General features: G+C 46.5%; 2 pseudogenes across 1 annotated transcript in view; both read right to left on the reverse strand.

Annotated features, from left to right (window-relative positions):
- The window catches only part of LOC150062756 (uridine phosphorylase 1-like), a 123,609-nt pseudogene that overhangs the window by 71,365 nt on the left and 31,339 nt on the right, over positions 1 to 20,905 (reverse strand). The gene's annotated exons all lie outside the window — the stretch shown is intronic.
- On the reverse strand, positions 8,537 to 11,906 carry LOC150062760 (polycomb protein SUZ12 pseudogene; annotated as a pseudogene).

A 20,905-nucleotide genomic window follows, 5' to 3' on the forward strand; every position in this document is an offset into this window, starting at 1 on the left:
GCCACACACAACTTGAGATGGACTGGAAGAAATACTTGGGGTTTCAACACAGAAATACAGGTGTTCAAGTTTGAGACCTGTGTGGGGCTGGCACTTCATTCCCACTTTCCATATAATAAAGGATACAAGAATTCCTGGTTGTAGCTCCCTGTGTCATTTCTCAACTATACTATGGTAGTAAAATTGATTTGTTTTGATATAGAGGAAATTCTCTGGTCTTCACAGCATTACATTTGATCACAGCAGTCTTGTACATTTCCCCAGAGGATGGGACAATAGAATTTCACTATTTGGGCTCAAAGACATGATCGTGGGTGATGTGGTGAGAAGAAATGACCATTTGCTAATGTCTGGTGCATTGTGTCTTCCATGGAATTGCCATCCCAAATGCTTCTCTTTAGAAATAAAGCAACCTTCTCATAGATCTCTACAGGAAGAGCAGTGGCCAAGATATGAAGGAAGCAAAAGGAGTCCGCAGTTCAGCATGCGTGCTTTTCATCTGATTCACACGGATGGCAAGTGACATTCATGGTCATATACATCAGAATGACAAGGAAGAGAAACTTCAACCACACACTAGACAAAATTTAATTGACAAAGGGACCATCGGTGACTTCATGTCTGTCCACAAGATACACTCTATGCCAAAGAGTTGGTGTGTGTGGCTTTTTCTCTCTGTTGTCTTTGAGAATGAACACACATGCACAGACACACAGACAGAAAGCTTGATATGACAACAGCCACTGATATCCAGTGAGGACACAAAATTGCTGTCATCAAAGAATTGAATTTCTTTGGTTTTGGAAATGGAAGCTCGATGAACTGAAAATCTATTGCCCACATTAGTTGGAAGGGTCATTGGAGCATGGTTTTGGTCACAGCAGAAAAATCTTGAACTAGAGAGTAAGCTATGAGATGGGAATAACAAATTAGGTTGTCTTCTAGAGATGAGACATGCAAAGAGTGAGCAGTTTTTGGTTTTCTTTCTTTTCTTTTCTTCTTTGTTTTGGTTGGGGTTTGAACTCTGTACATATGTGCTGACCCTGAGCTCTTCAGCTCAAGGTTACCACCTTATCCCGGGGCCTGGGCAAAGTCCTTGAGCTCTTCAGCTCAAGCCCACTGCCCTGCCACTGAACCAAAGCCCCACTGCCCATTGTTTTTTCTACTGATTAACTGGAGATAAGAATGTCATGGGCTTAAGTGCCTGGACTAGCTTTCAGCCAGGATTCTCAGATCTCAGCCTCCTGACTAGCTGAGATTTTTCCGCATGAGCCACTCTGTCCAATAGTCCAGAAGATGTGAGCAAGTCATGCAATAATGAACACTGCAGTTAAGTAAACTCGAGTCATTGTTGAAGATACAAATATTTCATCCCCACCATCCTCTCCAAATGTGTACAAGAGTACAATTGCATTATGCTGTGAAAGAGAAATGTAAATAAAATAAACACACGTGAAGAAAATGAAACTGTGCTTAGAAATTTTGTTTCAAGGAAGTATTCATCTCTTAAAGAAAAATAAACACACTTGGTAAATGAGCACAATGTCTTAGATGTAGGCGGCCAACATGATTCTGAGCATTCATTGCATCCTAGTCAACCATGGCCATAGATATCAAGGGGTGTGGTTTCAGGTGATGTTCCTCACATCCACGGGCCAAGTGGAGGTTCGGGGCCCGGGCCTGGTCCACGAAGAGGTCGTGGGACGGTTCAGAGGTGAAACCCAGTTGAGGAGGTGAGGTGACCTGGTCGGCGGAGGAGGATGGAGAGGACAGGCAGGAGGGGTGGGGAGGACGGGACAGGGATCACCTCCTCTCCAGTCTATTCCACATCCTAGCACAGGAGGACCGCGTGGACGGCTCCAGAGGGAGGAAGGGGAGTCCAGGGCGGTGGGGACCCCCGCTGTCAGCCATGGAGACACCGGGCCTGCTGAGTCATTATATCTGGCTCCTCAGGGGAAGGGGCGGGGAGATCCCGGAGGAGCAGAGTGGACTTCCGGGGCGGGTCCTCCAGGGCCCAGGCCCAATCAATTCTCTAGCTAAGGACAGGGATTCCCTCCCCCTGCACAACTTTCAGATTCACCAGCCAAAACGACCAAACGTGGGTCATCTACCAGTGTAGAAGGTTTCTGAGCAGTGGAGGAAGAATGAGGCCCCTCTGGGTTCTTATCTGTGTCCATTCAGCCTCAAGTGGATTCAGACTTTTCCATGACAGCTAATCCTGAAAGGACCTTCCAGAGCTGAGGGTGGCTCAGGCAACAAGGACCAACTGCCCCTGGGGGAGAAGTCCCACAACAATGAGGCCCTGCAAGCCTTTCTTCCATAGGCCTGGGTTCTCTCAGCTATTTGCTGTAGTGTGGGAATGCTGCCAATGAACTACAATGACCACCTGCTTCTTGTGTGTGCACTGGTGCTCTGTGCATCAGGGCTGGGTCTGTGTCCCACTGTTCCCATAGGGTCCCACACCTCATGACAGCACAATCTGGTCTCAGTGTGTCAGCAGTCCCAAGTGGGCTGCTCAGGGACCTCTCCCCAACAGGAACTTACCAGATGCTGACATTCCTACTATCGCCCTGAATTCACCAGTCAGGAAATTTGAATCACTCTATGCACTGTGTTGTTCTAGATGGACTTGTAGGGCTTTCTGGTAAAAAGCATTACAGATATGGCACTTTAGTCCCTGGAACACTGTTGATCATTGAGGTCATAATACCATCTCAAGTCTGTTTATATCTGATGTTTTATTCTGCCTGCTCCTCAGTTTCTCACTTCATCCTTACACAATCTCCTGTACCATTCTCCTTACTCTGACCTTCCATGTCCTCCCAGCACAGAGGCCCCCTCCTCCTGTCCTGTCCATGTGTGTATAGCAGGCTCTCATGTGTGTCTATTTTTGTCCCTCCTTGACCCATCCCACTTTTCACCCAAAGAAATTTATAAACATTATTTATATTACTCAGTTTTTTTCCTTAAATGTTCCATGGTGACAAAAAAGAATCCCAATATCTTCTATTGGAAGAAGCCATGTATGTATTCCCAATACTCCAGAGCATCCACACATTTACCCACAATTTTCCCAAGTTCCTCACAAATGTCAACCACTGTACTATTTGCTTAGCTGTCATTCTTTCCTTTTCTTAATATTACTAGGTCACTTTCCATGGCTTTTTTCATTCAGGGATGAATCCAAAGGTAAAAAATACACTTAAGGACTACACAGGCCACCAAATTGTGTTTGTATTTGTTCCCATCAACAGGGTGGTGACCAAGATTCTGCTGTCCTATGTTTATTGTGGAAGATTGTTATAGAAGTTGCTTTAAGGAGATGTTAATTTAGAGACAAGGAAGACTGTATTTTTTCATTCCAGTCCAGCTAATTCTGTACATCCAGTTGTCTTGCCATTTCCTCTGGGTGATGGTATTGCACAGATCTCACTCTCCGGAGGAATCATTGCCCTCTCATCATTTCCATCATTGCTTTCTTAACCCTTGGGGTGTGTGTGTGTGTGTGTGTGTGTGTGTGTGTGTGTGTGTGTGTGTGTGTTCAGCACTGCATGGAGTCATATAGATACCCTTTAACTATTTTACAATTTCATTTCAGTTTGACACTTCTACATGGACTCAGCTTCATCTGCCTTGTGGCAAGAAGTGATGGAGGCATTTAAGACACTTGGTCATAGTAGTATTTGTTCCTGTGCTGTTCTTCCATTTGACCAGGAAAACGGGCCTTTAGTCTTTATGCTTAATGCTTCTAATCTAAGACATGGGGCCATGGATCAATTTCCTGCTTCTACTGAGTAATTGAAGATGACACCCTTATAGACTTTCCTGCCAAGGTTAACTTTGAAACATGTTCTTCAGATTTCAGTGTCCTGAGCAGTGAGAATTGAACGTGTGAGCCATTGGCACCTGGATAAGGACAATGTGTGTGAGTCCTGTGGCATATCCTGTCTCAAGACGTAGACCTGCGTAGCTTTTCTAACTCCTTTTGTCCTGACAGGTATGAATGAACTTTATTCTCTGTCAAGACAAAATGTGCATGAACCTCATCTCTACATGAGTGCTGCAGTGAAATGGTTGACAGCAGCTCTCAGGGTTCACAAACATAGGATGGAAACAGGGTACTGTCCAGTGGCTGACAGCCTCACCCTCACCAGCAGACGCTAAGTGGAATCACTCCAAAGTGAGGTGACTGGGGGACTGAAGCAAAGCACTGACAGTAGTGTAGAACCCATTTGAGATGACTGGATGTACCAGGTCCAGAGACAGTAAGTATGTCCTCAAACCAGGACATTTGCTGGACAAAGGAGAGTAGGAAGGTATGTGCATGGGACTGTGTCTGGCTTTCCTCCTGACCGGCAAGAGATCCCAGGGAGCAGCCAGTTGACATTTGGAGAGATCAGGTCTGAAGCACAAGTTCTAGGGGAGGGGTGTGATGACATCACCATATATCCCATAGGTAAATTGAGGAAGCACATGCTGAGAAAGGACTGGAGTCCCAAAACCTATTACTGTCTGACAGCCTCAGCGCCGATGCCTGTTTGTATTCTGGTCGGTGGTGGGTATATGAGTGTGCGTGTGAGGGAGGAAAGGAAGGTGAGCCCCAAGCTGTTGGATGGCCAGGAGCCTTTTCCCATTGCTTCTCCTTCTTCACCCCAGTATGGGGAGATTTTAGCCCCAAGCCTTGCTGATCCCTGCAAGGCAGGATACCTGTGGGGAGGCAAAGTGAAGCAACTGGTAGAGCACCTGGTGCCTGCCCTGCTCTTCGGAGATGCCTCCTTCATCCCAGTCTTCCTGGGAACCTACCGCACCTTCACTACCACACAGCACATACTGACCCTGCTGTTCAGCAGATAAGCAGCTCCTGGGAATCTAGGCTAGACCGAATGGCTAGGCTCTGGCCCAAGTTGGTGCCCCAACATGAATCTGCTTGAAGCCTGGGAAGTAGCATGCTAGGGACAACACCCACACTGCCTGAGGCTGGAGCAGAGGCCTGAGCTGTGAAAATGCCTGTCATGGCCCATGCCTCCAACAGCTGGGTGGGCAGAATTGTGGGTGGTGCGTGGAGAAGCTCCCCTCTCATCAACACCCCCTGCTCTCCATGGTGCCCTCACTGTCTGAGACCTTAAGCAAAGCCTTTTCCAAATTCTGAAGGTGAGTGACCTTCTCTCTGGGGTCCTGAACTAACTGAACCTCACTAGGAAGCACTAGAGGGACACAGAGAACCCATGCCCACTCAGATATGTAGGAGGCAGGTAGAAGCCTCTTCACCTTATGTCGGGAGGTATGTCAGGCTCCACTCAGTGTAAAGAATGGGGTGATTCTTGTCATCCCAAGCTCCATCCTGTGCTCAGAAGCCACCAAGAACTGCACACATCACACTCAGGGACAGTGCAGGTGACTTCCTCATGTTATTCCCTAGGTACAGCTCATTCCAACAACTTGAGGGGGAGAAGGCAGGAGCAAAAGGACCACTACAGCAGTGAGTGTGTTGGGGAAGAGGAGGGAATCTGTTTTCAGAGCGGGGCATTAGGGAGCTGCTTTGCGGGAGGCCTGGGAAAAGTGAAATGGTACCCACCTGGCTTGAGAGTTCTGAAGGAGAGCTTGAGACCTGCCAGGAGACTGTGTCCACATGGGGAGCTGGGGTGAGTTCCTCTATTCCTGAGGAGGGTGAGAGAAGCTCTGGGACCATGCCAGCCCAGTCACCTTTGCCTACCCTGGGAAAATCAGGACTAGGGAGACTAGGACGGCCACACCTCCCCATCATGGACATTCAGTGGGTTTCCTGAGGACTCCGCGAGGGCTCAAGGATCAGGCCTTGCCCTGTGGGTTGAAATCAGGGAAAGACGCTTCACAAAGGGCTTAAGGACATGGAGGTGAGGACAGGTTACCTCAATGAGCACACGCAGGTCTCGAGAGGGACCAAGGGACAGGATGACCATCCCAGAGTAGATAGAGTGGATAGTCTGGGGAGGCTTCCAGGGACAAATGAAGGTAGGTGTGGGGCATGTGGAAAGAGGAGGGTGGTGCTCACAATTGTGATCTAAGTCTAATCTCATCCCTCCTGAACATATTGCCTGTAGCCCAGCCAGGTGACCTGGCTTGCCAGGGACTTGGACATGAGCAGTCTCATGACCACTCTATACACGAGCTTGAGGGGATCTGAGTGGAGGGGAGGCCCAGCCTATGACTCTGCTGCTTCTCCCTCTGCTCCCAGAGCTTTTGCCTTCATCCTCGGTTCGTGGATGAGGGAGTACCCTGAAGATTTCCTAGAAGCGCCGGACTCGTCCTGCCTGCAACAACTTGTGGCATACCTCCACCTGAATATGCCCGGCTCCATTGAGGAGCACCAGGCCTGCCTTCTGCTCACCCATCTGGAACTCAGGAATCCCAAACAGCCAGAGCTTGAAGGTGAGTAGCAGGGGATGGGAAGGAGACAATAGCTGGGAGATTCTGAGCTGTTTCCAATTGAAGGAAGCCAAAGGCAAAGGGAGCCAGAAGTCCAGAGGCCTTGGAGGGCTGTCTGGAACACTTCCTGTGGTGGAGTCAAAGCACTGGGGCTTCTCAGGCAGGCAGGGGTCTCCTGACATTAGGGCAGACTTGGGGGAAGACAGTCCTGGAGGGATCTTGTCCTAAAATGTTCGCTGCAGCTGCAATCCTTGGTGATTCTACAGTATTGCATGCCACGCATGGAGCCCTGGAGGCAACAACCCCCCAGGAAGGAATCAGAGCATCTTGGGCAGAGCTGGATCTAAGGGCTGCCTCAGAGTCCCCTTCAGCTCCCAGCTCTGCTGGCGAGCTCCACAGTGAGACTCTGAGAGATGCCTATTCCTACTTGCCTTTACCAGCTGGCATAGAAGACATAAAGCCTTGTGCAGGTAAGCTCATGACTCCCAGCCTTCCACCTGCCCCAAGTACAAGTGTGGAGGGAGTAGTCCCAGACTGAGCTGCTCCCTCTGATTTAGGAGCACTGGCAGCCATCTCTGAGCCTGGAGGACCTAATCCACTGGAACCAAGTACTCTAGAGCCAGGAAATGATGAGGAAGTTCCAGTGTCCACTCCAGAAACCCAGCTGCCTCAAGGCAAGGCTGAAGCAAATCCCCCATCAGCCCCAACACCAGTGGCTGGTGCAGATCAAGCAGAGGCTCCCATGAGCACTGTGGCAGAGACCTGTGTGCCAGAGGTAGCTGCTGCAGAAAGAAGATTTTTATCAGCTGTGGGTCCTTTGCTGGAGGAACAGGCAGCATGCCTCCTTGCTGAAGAGGTGGCCTGTCTCCCCCCAGCAGTGGAAGAGCCTGAGCCATCTGCACAGGAACCTGTGCCCCCCATTGAGGAGGAAGCCCCCAGGCCATCTTCACCTCTGGAAATGAATGGCGAAGGTTTCAGGGAGGTTGTTTATCCAGTACCTGGCAACGATCAAGGCTATGGCCTGTCATTCTTTGAGGATACCAGGTCTACACTGCTCAGTGCTGCAGAGCTAGAGCCAGACTCTGTCCCCTTGGCTAGAGAGGCAGACATGGCAACTGAGACAGACCCAGCTCCCTGGGAGTCACTGGCAGTGGGGGATTTTCAGATTTCCTCCAGGGGGCCATCCAGGATTTCTTTGTTGAAGTTAGAAGAAATGAGTACAGCACACTTGATAGAGTGGCTGCCTGACCAGAAGGCCGAACAGTTCGCAATCATGGCTGTGGTGAGTAGCTTGGCATGCAGTCTTTCCCTCTCTCCTCTATTGCCCACACCACCATTTCCCTGGGCAGAGGACATTTCTACTGCACATTCCAGCTTGGTGAGTGCAAAACCCAGGACCAGGTCTGGGTTCACCAAGTCAAGCCATCTTGATTTCTTGAGGGACAATTGGAATCACTGAGGGTCCAGGGATCCTGATGGCTCAGGGAGTAACAAGGACAAGCAGACAGAAGCCCAGGTGCCTTGATCTGTCCACTGGCCTTGCTTCCTTAACCCTCAGTGGGGGCCTGGGGACTGTTGAGATCCCATGGCATTCACAGGACATGCCACAGGGTGAAGGCCAATGCCTGTGGACTGCAGACAGAAAGGAAGTGTGGTGGGGAAAGCAAATGTGCTCTGCCTGGGACATGCAGGCTGAGGCACCTCATGATTGGCAGAATGAAATTGGTCCATCCCTGCCCTCCTCCCTAGGCCCTCATGCCCTTTTTAGGGACACACATATGCCAGGGGCTCTCAGAGGTCCAGGAAGGAGCATGGAGACACACCTAGACATGCACCTCTGCTTCCTGAGACCCAGTGCCTAGACCTGCCTCACATGCCAGGCAGAGACTCTGGAGGCCTCAGGCAGAGTCCCACTGACCATTTCTTTTCCCTTTCCAGAGCCTCTTACTTCAGAACCATCCTCACCCACTTGGCATCTCTACATCGGGATAAGGACAAGGACTCCAAGAATATGAGTGAGCCAGGGGACAAAGCATGGGAAATCAGATAGGAGAAGAGCCGCCTCTGGATGCCCCTTGAGCTCCAGCAAGAGGCCAAGTTCTCCCCAGCCTCAGGCATCCAAGCAGCACAGCTATCTTCTGATGCCCCTGGCAAACTGCCAGCCTTCAGTGCTGCTGATGACTTGGGGCCATTTCTCCGTGGGTAGAGGGGCAGGGTGGGAGTGTGACAGCAGGTCCTCAAGGTGACCTAGCATGAGGGAAAAGCCTGTGCTTGGCCCTAGAAGCCTCAGTCTCTGCAGGGCACAGGGAGAGTTGAGAGGAACAGTCAGATCCCTGTCCTCAGGCCTCCTGTCCCTGCCCTAGACTGAGCACAACCCTAGTCCAGGTATAGACCCATCCTGCCCTCTGCTGTCTCAACTTGGTGGGTGCAAGAGATTCATCTAGACAGTGGTGTGACCCCAGGGAAGAACCCACATGAGTTGCCTGGTGCCCCCTCCACTGTGAAGACCAGTGAGCATCCTGTTCTCTTTCGACCTGGAATTCAAGGTCATGGCAGTGCTCAGGGAACTGCAGGGCACGAATCAGGACCTCTATTTAGCTCCTGAGGGGAACTTTGTCCCTGGTTTACAAATATGAAACAGCTGAGCCCATCTGAAATGTGAGCTGGGGCACGCATTGTGGGCAGCACACATGGGCAACCCCAGAACCACTTCCTGACAGCTCCAGTCTGAGTCCATGGACCATCTAAAGGTGGGGCCTATTGGCCCCAAAGTTCCCAGGGGTCCTGGGACGCCTCCAGGGTTGGCCCTGCTGTGGTCACAACTCTTTCTGGTCTTAGCTCCAGGCTGTGCAAGGAGCTAGAGCCTCCCACCCGGCCAGTTTCTTGTCCAGGAAGAGTAAGAACAGCATTGTCCTGAGGAAGCCCTCAAAAGAGGACTCACAGATTCTCCTTTTTCTAGCTTTTGTTGCATTTCACGGAGCTTGGTAACAGCTTTATCTATTGACATTATGCTAATAAGATTAAAGTCATGCATGCTGACCAGATGAAGCATGAAGTTTCGACATAAATTCTTCTTAATTATTTTCTGTCCATCATTTTCTACAAAGAGCATACAGGCATGATTCATTTGATTGTCAGCAATAAACCCATGCTTCATGACATGGAGATTCCATAGTTTCATGACTTCTTTCTCTCCTTCATTGACATCAGAAAATTCTTCAATTTGTGTAATGGTTTTCTCTCTCAACCACTCGGGGTCTTTCTCATCCTCACTATCGACTTCCATCTCTTGTGGACGGAGCGGTAAGCAGGTGTCACTGTGGAAATACAGACGGTTGTGGCCACTACTGTATGTTCTTTGTTGTTCTCCATCTTCAGATTCAAGAAATTCAGACATGCTTGCTTTTGTTCGTTTTGGCCTGCACACAAGAATGTGTGTGATAGGTGTTCTTTTGACTGGTCCATTGTGACTAAAAGCAAATCCAGGTTGGCGATGAATATCCTGTGGATTTCCGGCATAGGAGCATCACAACACTCATTGATGGACACATCTATCCTAGCACCTTTTGGATGATCAACGTAATTGAAGATAAACCGGCTGTGGCAGAGTTTGAGATGCTTGAGTAAACTGTAAAGTTTGCGACAGTTCAGCGTGCACCAAGGACAATGCAAGTCATCTCTTGCTTCCGTTTGTTGCCGTGTGTTGTTGTTATAAAGAAACTGATAAAATAGTCTCAATTTCTGTCGGTTCTCATTTGAAGTATCTTTTTCTTTTCTTGCCTGTAGTCAATGTTTCCTTCAGAGCAATAGTTTGCGTAGGTTTAACTGATCCAGGCTTGTTTTCTTGATGGAGACTCTCTGAATTTCTAGTAGCAAGAGGCTTAGCAATAGGAGCTGTAGGTTTATCATTGGTTTCTCCTGTCCAGCGAAGAGTGAATTGCCATGTAGGACCCTGAGAAAATGTTTCAAATGGAGGCAGCCTCTTCCCATCAAGAATAGTCTCCCATGTTGCTCTTTTCTTGCTTATGGGACATTCTTCCATTTCCTGCATGGCTACTTCATATTCCCCATCTAAAAGCTGTAAGCGCCTGTTTTTATCAAATACTGTCATTTGTGCAACAAATGTCTTTTTCCCCATCTTCTCGATTTCGTTTTCTTCTGGCTGGAAGTTCTTCATTGACATCAATATTTTCATTGGTTTCTCCATTAATCATTCCATTAAATTCTCTTCTTCCTGGACGAGTCACTCTAAATAGTAATGAGTAAGACTTCACCATATGGCTGTTACTAGGTTCAAATTCATTACTGGAAACTGCAAGGGACGGAACATTCCCAGGTTCTGTGTGATTGAGGTCGGGATTCAAAGGCACCTGCTTTTAACCTGTGGGAACTTGCCTTATTGGACAACTTTCATCCTTTCTTTTTTTATGGCAAACGTTCACAAGCAGGACTTGTAGGGTAACGGAATTTTGTTCGTTTTCTGAGTTTTGTGATGGCTTCTCATGTTTGTGGAGGAAACCAGTACATGTCAGCTGCAGATGAGCAGACAAGCTATGAGGTTCTTGCTCTCCTTTCATTTTCTCTACTTTTGGTAACCTATCATCCACCTCACATGCTCTCCTTTTGATGTTTGTTCTGGAGTTTCCATGAGACGTGTGAGGAAGAGTTCTGTGCAGAAAGATTGGTGCTGTGAGATTTCGAGTTGGGAGACATCTATGGATCTGTGTTGGTTTCTCCAAGGCCTGGAGGGAGAGCTCGTGGTCAGCCTGGACGAGCTCCCTGTTCGGCTTCTTCACCGGCCACACCGCCGCCCCCGCCGCCGCGGCCGTGGAGGAGGAGGAGGAGGAGGCCCAGTAACTGCCGCCGAACCCCCGAAGCCGCCTCCCCCGGACCCCGCGCTGGGCCCCGAGCCGCCCCCTCCCCCACCGCCGTGTTCTGCGGCGCCGTCGCGGTGCCTCCTCCCCCCCAGCTACCCGCCGGGCGGCCCCGGAGCGTGAGCGCCCGCACCGCCGCCCGCTCGCCCCAGCAGCCTCCGGCGGACGGAGGGGGGAAGGAGGAGAGAGGGGAGGAGAGGGGAGGGGAGGGAGGAGGAGAGGAGGGAAGGAGCTTCCCCTGCAGATGGAGAGGAAGCTGAGGAACAGGATGGGGCAGCAAATGGGTGTAGTGAATGAACTCCAAAGAGAAAGCTTTGGACAGGACGGCGTCTCAGGGTTCCAAACAGAGCAAACACAACAACTCTGAAAACAGCAGATCTGACCACGTGTATGGACAGACACGATTGCACTGGAGGGATTCAGCCTCTGGGAGGAGCTGTTGTATGTGTAGACCCTGGGCTCCAGACAGGCGCATGCCATGAAGTAAAGGATCCCACAAGGACGTGAGTCAAGGCTCTGCTCCACTTCACCATGCGGCAGTGCGCGCTTGCCCACTGGATTGACGACACTGAAACTTTCTTGAGCACGACGAGCAGTACTTCAAAGGAAGTGTTATACCTGCAACATGGTCTTAAGAGATATATTGAACGAATCTAGAAATGTCCTACACTTAAATGATGATGCTTCGGCATCTGGGACTGGGTATGTTTCTACTTTGTAATCATGAGGTGTTTTGAGGAGGGAAAATCGGGCTGTGATTTGCTTTTTTTTTTCCTTTTTTCAAAACAATTTTTGTAAAACCCTTTTACAAAAGGAAGAACTGAGGTTGCATTACTACGTGCAGCCAAACCTTGATCCTTGATGTTGAAATCATGTAAATGATTTAGAATGAAAAATCACAACGCAAGGTATTTGATGTTTCCATTGCAAAGTAGCACTTGTTCATCTTGGCCTGTTGGAGAAGGTATTGCCTTCCACACCTTTGACCCGGGTCCCGGGCCTTGTCCGAGCTTATAAGGATGACTGGCATTGGCTTTCAGGTTGGTAATTTTTTGCTTTGCATACCCAATCTATTTTTAAAAAGGAAAAAAAAACTTGAACATTTTCTCCTTTCATTTTTTTATCAGTTGGGTAATCACATGGAAAATTTTGCTGTACACATTTTTACATTAGGTGTATAAAGGAAGGGAGGTCGTTTGAGATTTTTAATATGCCACTTTCAGGAGGGCGTAGGGACATTATAAAAATGAACCAGAAAATGTTACACTTTTTTTTTCTTTGCAAGGATGTCTTTGTAATGTATTTTCTGATCAGAATATCCGATACAGATAAGCTGACTTGAATTGTTTGGAGCAGTTTTGCCCTGTGTTGTGTGGTTTACGCACCTGTATATGGTTGGATTTTTTTTCCAACAGAAAGCGGTTTCACTACTGGCACATTAATGAGTAAGCACCAATAGGTTTTATTCCAACTCCAAGCACTGTGGTTGAGTAACATCACCTCAATTTTTTTATTGTCCTTTAAAGATGTTGCATTTTCATATTCTTTATTTATAAAGGATCAATGCTGCTGTAAATACAGGTTTTTCTTTTTATTTCATTCCACCACCATCAGATGCAGTTCCCTATTTTCTTTCATGAAGGGATATATAAGCTTTCTAATGGTGTCTTCAGAAATTTATAAAATGTGTAAATACTGATTTGGTTGGTCTTTAAGATGTGTTTAACTGTGAGGCTATTTAATAATGTGGATGTGATTTGTCATCCAGTATTAAGTTCTTAGTCATTGATTTCTGTGTTAAAAAATAATAGAAAAGAGGGAAACTGCAGCTTTCATTACAGACTCCTTGACTCCCTGTGGAGTTACAGTAAACTCCCATTTTGCCTCTGGGTAGTGGGTTTTCAGCATTTCTCTCGGGCTTTAATTTGCTAAAGCTGTGCACATATGTAAAAAAAGAAAAAATAGATTATTGTAGGGGAGATGTAGGTGTAGAATTATTGCTTATGTCATTTCTTAAGCAGTTAATGCTCTTAATGCTTAAAAGAAGGCTAGCATTGTTTGCACAAAAAGTTGGTGATTCCCTCTCCCAAATAGTAATGAAATTACTTCTGTTGAGTAAACTTTTTATGTCATCTTATAATAAAAGCTGAAAAAAGCCTTTGTTTCTATTTATAAAAAATGCTTTTCTATATGTACCCTTGATAACAGATTTTGAAGAAATCATGTAAGATGATAAAGCATTTGAATGGTACAGTAGATGTAAAAGAAATTCAGTTTAAAGAACATTTGTTTTTACATTAAATGTTTATTTGAAATCAAAAAAAAAAAAAAGAGGACTCACAGGGCATGGTACTCACAGGCATTCAGTGGTGGGATAGTGAGCCCCAGAAGCTGGGGCTGCATCCCGCCCTCTTCCACACAGCCACCTTCTGACTGGGCTATATGGCCTCAGCTCTGCCCACATCCCTTTCTTCCTTGGTTCCCATGGTGGTTCCCAGAGGAAGGTGGTTCCCAGGGGATGGGCAGATGGGCTACCTGGAACTGAGCAGAATCATGAAAGCTGCCTCAGGCTCAGGGCACATTGGGGTCTGGAGCCAGCATGGGTGCCCCCATGGGAGGCCTTGGGATTAAGGCAGGCCCTCCATTCAGTCACCAGGCTTCAATCAAAGAGTCTAGCAGTCATGGCCGCTCCCAATTGGAGACCAATGAAGAAGTCAACATCGGAAATGTCAGCCACGAAACCTCTGGACATGTGGGCTTCTCACCCAGGCCTTACACACTGTATCACGGATACCATTCTACACCAAACATCAGCAACTCTAAGATGGACTCCTAATATGAGGGGATCTTGGGGTTCTTGAGCCCCCAGCCCTCCAGGAGAGATGGGCGTGAAGTAATATATTAGGTTATACTGGCTTAATCTGAAGTGCCTGCTCAAACGTTTGTGTGGAGTGCAACCATGAAAGGACCATTATTTGATGCATTCTGGGAAAAATTGCAAGGTTTCCCTTTTGGGGATTGAGTGTTGTGAGTGGGTGGTTTACTCCAGTTAAATCGTCGATTGGAAAAACTGCGAGTCCATGAAAGCCATTTCTCTAGGAGCACAAGTTCGGTGTGGGTATTTGTCTTTGCCCGAGTTCATGGCAGACACTGGCACATACCCTATTCTAAGCTGAAACCTTTTCAGGCTTTAAGGTCATTTATTGTGGAATGAGAAAGAGCAGTTCCCTCCACTCCATGTCAGCCATACTGACCTTGCACAAATCCTGTGTTCAAGGTGATGCCCTGAGCCTGTGACTCCCCAATCTTGGGCATGAGTTCCAGGTGTCATTGTTGACCGTTTCAAATCCCTTGAAGTCTCACTGGTGTAAATCACATTTTCTCTGGCCATAGGGTATGTGGGAAACTCCTGAGTTCCTTCTGTGCTGGCAGGGAAGCCACCCTCAGGTGCTGGGAGGGCTGGATATCACCATGCACATCTGCAGGAAAAGGGAGGCCACACCAGAACCAGCGCAGTGCTCCAGCGAGGGGAACACTGCTGAGCTGCATGAAGTGGTAAACTAAGTCAATCCAAAATCACACTTCTTCCAGCTAGGTACATTCCTTAACCCTAAGCACACTGATGAACAAAACATAAGGTAACATGCACATGAGCAGACACAGAGCAGAGAAAGAACACCAGTCACATGTCAGTCACAGATTCGTCAGCGACCATCCTCTTCCATTATTTCATTCAGTGAAATAATTCTTCAGTCTTACCAATAATTGTAGACTGTTGAAATGCAAGTGTAGAATTTAAGATGGTCAAAACTTAAAGCGTCATATCCATGGCATGATAAGAACTGACTACACAGTTCTAAAAGAAATTGGAGCTTAGCAATGTAGATAAATCATTTCTTGAAATGGAAAAGTATATCAAATGGAGAAATAGCACATGTAACCCAACTTCGTATGGAATTTTTGCACAAATGAATTATCTAACCGTGTCAGTGCTAGATGTGATGGGATTGTAAACAAAGCTGAAGATAAAATATGTTTTCAAGAAAATTTCCCCTGCTGTGAGGAGCATTCAGATAGCTTCTCCTTGCCTTGCCATGTTGTCTCCAAAGAAGAGTGAGAAATAAGTGTCTTCTTTGCAAGTGGAAATATCGATCACCAGTCTACCGTGGATTTCAGGCTTTATTGGACTATAAGCAACAAATACATCGCACAGCTTAAAATACTTTGCTAATGTTTCCTTTGTAAATAGAGAAAATGTCTTTGAGATCACCAGTGTTCTTGTCCTTCTATGTTTGTATCCACTGTCTATGGAATGTAAATTTGACATTGCTTATTTTAATCTTCTACAGCTTTCCTGGAATTACTACAGTATGTTTAACTGTCCAGTTCTTAAATACTTAGCTATGAGATTGAGTCACTGTGTGTGTGTGTGTGTGTGTGTGTGTGTGTGTGTGTGTGTGTGTACACCCTGTAGCTTGAACATAGTGTGTAGGCATTGGCCCTGAACTTTATGCTCAAGACTATTACTATAACTCTTGATCATGGTTTCCCTATTTGTAATAATTAGTACAAACCTTGGATTTTCCTAGTAGCAGATTACAATAGCTCCAAACCAAGATACATAAGGCCACATAGGATGAGGCTAAATGACCTCCAGGATATGGAAACAAGAGCTATATATTGTGTGAGTGTTGTTCTTAATGCACTATTATTTGTCATCTCTTTTTTTTTGTCCTGTGGTTATTCTCTTATTGTTACAGTATCTTAGTTTTTAACTGATATATTTTATATATGTTTATTTGTGTATTTGAAATAGGAAAGGAGACAAGGGAAAAACAAGATTAGGGGAGGGGTTGGGGGAAGGAAATGGGGACAAAAACATGAGAAGGTGTATCAATGTGTGTGAAGTAATGCACCTTCTATCTGGCTAATAAAACTGCAACCCCTCTATTTCAATAAAAAGGGGGGGGGTGGGAGGTTGGCCTAGTGGTAGAGTACTTGCCTAGCATGCATGAAGGCCCGGGTTCAATTCCTTGGTACCACATACTTAGAAAAAGCCGGAAGTGGCGCTGAGGCTCAAGTGGTAGAGCTCTAGCCTTGAGAAAAATCCAAGGACAGTGCTCAGGCTTAAGCCCAGGACTGGCAAAAAATAAAAAATAAAAAAAACCCTTAAGGCAGCTCCAAGTATGGATTTGGGTGGTAATGTAGATAAGAGTCTCTTGGAGCTTCCTACCCAGACTGACTTTGGATCCATCTCCTCAGATCTCATTGCTAGTATACAAGCTAGCAGTGGCTTGCATGGTGTCAGTTTTGATGATTGCTGGAGACGGCACACCAGTAATTTACTCATAGTTTCTCTAGGGCAAATCTATCCTTTCCCCTCCCCTTTCTCCCACTTCAGGTTGAACCCTGACCTTCTTAGCCTACAGTCATCCATGGAGGTACACTCTAGGGGCCTGCCAACACACAGCACACATCTTGGGTTTGGGTCATGCAAACAGTTTTTATCCTTACACACTGTTTTGTCTTTACACACTCTCCTGCTTTGCCTAGTCCCTCAGAGATGCAAGCTCACACCTGGCAGGCACTGGGCCTCCAGGTAGGCTACCAACTGCTTTTCTAACATGAGGGAATGTTAGCGCGCAACCTTCTGAGCTCCATCGGGGAATATCTACAATTGAAATGTACTTCGAAGCTCATGTGCTCAGGTCAGGTATGTTGCCACAGGTGAGGTATGTACTAATTTGTGGCTGGAATCTTTGACCGAGGGATCACAGCTGGTGCTCTGCAGAGGGTCTAAGACTTTGTCCCCTGCATGTGGAAACTGGAGACAGAAAACATCCTTGAGTAGACTGGCCAACTCTACCTGCACACTGCTGTCTAGTAGGACATTGTGTCGTGAGAAATAGTCCCCAACACTCTGCAACACCATAGTCACAGGGGCTTTATGAATAATTCAAAGGTGACTAGAGCAACGGAGAATATGAATAGTTAACAATGGATTTTAGGAAATTCAATTTTTTTAACCTACCTGAGATAGGTCTGCAGTCAAACCTGTGTTGAAGGATTCCCGGGTCATTGAATAGAGAGCCTTTCCTCCAGGCCAAATGATTATTGGAAATGACTGACTCCTCCCTTGCACAGGACAAGAGCTGTAAAACAAAACCCCATCCCAAACATTCACTTTTGTCTGGGTGTCCCTATTTCTAGTGAACATCTCTCCCGAGCTGCTGCTTCTGCACATCACAGCATGGACAGTTTCAGGAACACCTGAGGCCCATTTCCTTGGCCCTCCTCCTTTGCTTTTCTGTCCCAAAGCCTGGATGCTCATAAGAAACCCCGGACATTCATGAATACACAGTAGGTCATTTCAAAGCCTCTCCCCCTCTCTGTCATTTGACTAGAGAAAATCTCTGGTGAGTATCCTTGCCTCCTCTGCTTCAATATCAAAACATGCATTGGTAATCTTCATTTATAGAGTCAAAAGAGGTATAGATGTGCTGTGAGATTACATGGAACACAAACAATGGTTATGGATAGGCATGAACTAGTCACCCCGGTTTACAGGCATATGACTTAAAGACCCCACCATATCCCTTGGGAAACAGGTCCTGCTGGGACACACCAGAAATCCAGACTGTTTGACAGACTTAGGTGGGGGCATTGTGTTCATAGTTAGAAGGTTTTCTTGAAAGGAATTTCCTCCAATTTAATCAGGGCAGTACGTTGCTGTGAAGTGGTTAACTTTTGGAAGAGTCCCATTTGTCTTCTAAGGGTGTGCATGCATACACATCAGTGAGTGGGTTTGTGTGTGCTTATATGTGTGTGTGTGAAAGTGCATTTGTGTGCATGTGAGGATGTAGTCCAGCTTTTCTATTGGCACAATCAGGGACAAGTTTCTAGCTGAGATTCTTCATCACGTCTATTTCTGTTGTTGAAGTAATTGCCTAGGTTAGGGCTAAGAGTCGGTAGTTGCAAGGTGCCAGGGCCGTTTCTCCAATCTAGACTGAGGTTGGAGATGAGAACACTCAACTCACATGATCAAGGTCCACACCTGATTCCAGCATTGAGGAAGAGGAAAAGTAACTGGAGGAGCAGTTCCACAAATGAAAGACAAGGCAGCCATGCAAATACTTCCAGCAGACCCCCAGGGAAATTATATATTAGAAATGATGCAGTGAAACTAAAAGAAGAAACTAACCTGACAGCCAAAGAAAGACAAGGAAGACCAACCTTGCTGCCATTGGTGGTTTTGACCTTCAGTTTTTCACAGCTTAGCCTCCTATGTGGCTAGGATTACAGGACTGAGCACTGCTGCCTGGCTAAGCTTCACATTGTACAGAGGCTTTGGCTCTTTACTGATTGCCTTCCAGAGCCTCCAGATACCATCTCAGTGGGGTCAGCATTGATTTGGGGGGTTTTTTGCCCATCCTGGGGCTTGAACTCCAGGCTTGAGTACTGTCATTTGACATTCTCCACACTAACACTCTACCACTTCAGCTACCACAGGTCTACCAGCATTTTTCTGTGTATGTGGGACCTAGGACTTGAATCCAGGCCTCTGTGCATGCTTGGCAAGCACTTTTCCTACAAGGCCATGGTCCCAGCTGGGGGGTCATTCTTCTGACCTGGGAAAATGTAGTCAGGATCTGTCCCCTAATATCACCTTGGTCCACTCAAGGTTTCTGAAGAGCCAGTCACTAAAACAAAGCTGGAATCAATCAAGGCATGTGTGTATTACACATCATGAGGGCAATCAGAGCGATATTATATATGCTTATTCAATTTTTTTTGCCAGTTTGGGGGTTGAACTCAGGAGCTGAGCACTCTCCGTGGGCTTTCTCAAGTCACAGGACCACATCTGGCATTTGCTCTATGTGTGGCACTGAGGAATCAAACCCAAGACTTTGTGCATGCTAGACAAACACTCTACCACTAAGCTAAATTCTTGGGCCCAATCATTATTCATGAAATATATAGTAAGTTCTTACTTCAGAAGACACTTCTCTCCAGACAAAACAATCTTCTTGTGAGTAGCCAACTCTTGACCAGTAAAAGAGTTAGAGGGATTTTCTAGACATCACTGTTATTAAGTAAACTCAGTGGAAAACTTTTCTTTTTCGGGGTGCGTATTATCTGTGATTTATTATTTTCCATCAAGAAACTGGACAGCTTGAAGATCTTCTCCTTTGAATATTAAGTCAAAAGAGAAACAAGAAAAGAAAGAAAGAAAGAAAGAAGAAAAAAGAAGAAAGAAGGAAGGAAGGAGGAAGGAAGGAAGGAAGGAAGGAAAGAAGAGAAAAAGCAACCTTAGAACTGGATAACTAGGCCCTTTAGCTCCTAATCACCTCCTAGTCGAAAATCCTTGCATCTCCTGATGGCAGCATCCTCTGGGATCTGCAATTTGCCTCAGCACATTCACACCTTAGCAAGATCCTCTTAGTGGCTTTGACCTTCTTTGGGGATATTGGCTTGGTCTGTCCTCTGTTGCTGCTGTGCTTCCCATCATAGCACCTTTTCCCTTGGGCATACAGGAAAGCTTTGTCCTTCTTGCGCTGGTCACCCTGTGAGGCAGATGCTTACCACACTTCTTACAAAAAGTCTTTCTTGTTTCGGGATCATGGACCATCTCTGCAGCAGAGCCATTGGACCTCCTGAGAGCACAACACGTGCCTTTTGCTGCGCTTAAGGAAAGCAATGAAAACCATTCCAAAGGACAATTACAAGCTCCATTCACTTAGCTGCAAGTGACATGATGTCTCTTTTTCACTACTAGCATATTGTAGACGTGTAGTATGAGTATAACCCTTCATGGTATATATGTACCCTGTTACTGATGGTCCTTGGCAGGTATGTCCTATGTTTTCTTCCTCCACTCATCAGTTGTTGGGCTCTTAGGTTGACTCTACCAATTTGCTGTTTTGTACAGTACTTCAATGAACTTGAGTGTATGACTGTCCTGTGTACTTACACAATTTCTTTTATATACCCTGTAGTGGTAGGATTATAGGTGAGTATACATTTAGTTTTGGGGAATCTTCCTATTGATTCCATAGTGGTTGCAATAGTTTCTATTGCCACCAAGAGCTTGACAGTTCCTCCCTCACTTCCCTTCCTGGCAGTATTTATTGCAGATTTCTTGTAACCCTAAATTTGACTGGATTGACATATTTGTTCAAGGCTGGAGCTCCACTGCTTTTCCACTTGCATCTCTTTGGTGGATATTTGGACATAAGAGTCTCATAGACTTTCCATCCCATGCTGGCTCAAACCTCAGATCTGTCCTGAGATCTGAGCCTCCTGAGTGGCTAGGATTGCAGGCATGTGCCAGAGGCGCCTTCCCTTCTACAAAACCTACTGTGTCTTCAAGTATCTCTTAGGCTCTTGTGTTTGTTCTTCTGAGAAAGAAGGCTTCAATTCACTTGTCCTTCTTGTTTCTTGTTGTTTAAATCTTTGAGCTCTTGGTATGTTGTAGATATTGATCCTTTATTTGTTTGAAGTCACTGGCAAAGCTTTTCTCCCATTCATCACGTGGTTTCCTGTATTTTCTTCTTATTTGGAAACACTATTTTGATGCATGGACATAAGTTGTTCCCTGTTATCACTTCGTGGCCACTGGAAATTCT

Source organism: Megascapheus bottae, chromosome 5 (assembly GCF_031878675.1).
Source record: "Megascapheus bottae isolate mThoBot1 chromosome 5, mThoBot2.hap1, whole genome shotgun sequence".
NCBI classification, from domain to species: Eukaryota; Metazoa; Chordata; class Mammalia; order Rodentia; family Geomyidae; genus Megascapheus; species Megascapheus bottae.